The sequence below is a fragment of the Ursus arctos genome, unplaced genomic scaffold (genome assembly GCF_023065955.2).
Source record: "Ursus arctos isolate Adak ecotype North America unplaced genomic scaffold, UrsArc2.0 scaffold_13, whole genome shotgun sequence".
NCBI lineage: Eukaryota > Metazoa > Chordata > Mammalia > Carnivora > Ursidae > Ursus > Ursus arctos.
This window is the reverse complement of record NW_026622797.1, coordinates 38,240,663-38,240,910: the sequence shown is the minus strand read 5'-3', so window position 1 is coordinate 38,240,910 and position 248 is coordinate 38,240,663.

Sequence of the window (248 nt, the reverse complement as noted above, 5' to 3'; positions counted from 1 at the left end):
TCTGTGATAGCTCAGATTTATTCTTAGTGCCCTTAATGCTCAGAACATTCTTCTTCCCTTATTTGGTTTGGGGAGGGTCCTGTAATGTCGACCAGAGGCAAAGGGGAGGGTAGTCTTCAGTCATTTTCTCCAGGTTGATTCCTTTTTGGTCTAAATCCACTTAGCAAGTGTAGTTATTTATATAGGGCCACGACTTAAAGTTGCCACTATTAAATCCTGAGGCTTCCTTGTAGGGGATTATGATTTTC